Genomic DNA, 386 nt, shown 5'->3' on the forward strand with positions numbered 1-386 from the left:
TCTATCTATCTATCTATCTATCTATCTATCTATCTATCTATCTATCTTTTTTTTTTTTTTTTTTGTATGAAGGTTTACATTTTGGAAGCTAGTTTATGGTTTTCTCCCCCCCAAAAACATTTTTTTGAAGTCAAATTGTCATTGTGAAGAAATGATCATAAGATGTTTTCTCCAAAAATTGAATTCGCGCGCGAGAAAAAAAAAATCCTCTTCCTCTTTAAAATGTAGCGTGATGTGTTTTTAATAAGGCGGTGAATTTAGAAGTTATTGGTCTTTTGATGCGCTCACAACGCAGTATAGAGCACGCGCTTTACTGCACAGAAAATAAAAAAAAAATAAACGACACACACTGATGCACAAAACGTTATCGCTGTATCGCTGAGCAG

At 33.4% G+C, this 386-nt stretch overlaps 1 protein-coding gene across 1 annotated transcript in view; it reads left to right on the forward strand.

Annotated features, from left to right (window-relative positions):
- hoxb9a (homeobox B9a) overlaps positions 1 to 386 on the forward strand; it is a 24,584-nt gene that overhangs the window by 1,120 nt on the left and 23,078 nt on the right. The gene's annotated exons all lie outside the window — the stretch shown is intronic.

This window comes from Nematolebias whitei, chromosome 15, assembly GCF_014905685.2.
Source record: "Nematolebias whitei isolate Nwh7 chromosome 15, NemWhi1, whole genome shotgun sequence".
NCBI lineage: Eukaryota > Metazoa > Chordata > Actinopteri > Cyprinodontiformes > Rivulidae > Nematolebias > Nematolebias whitei.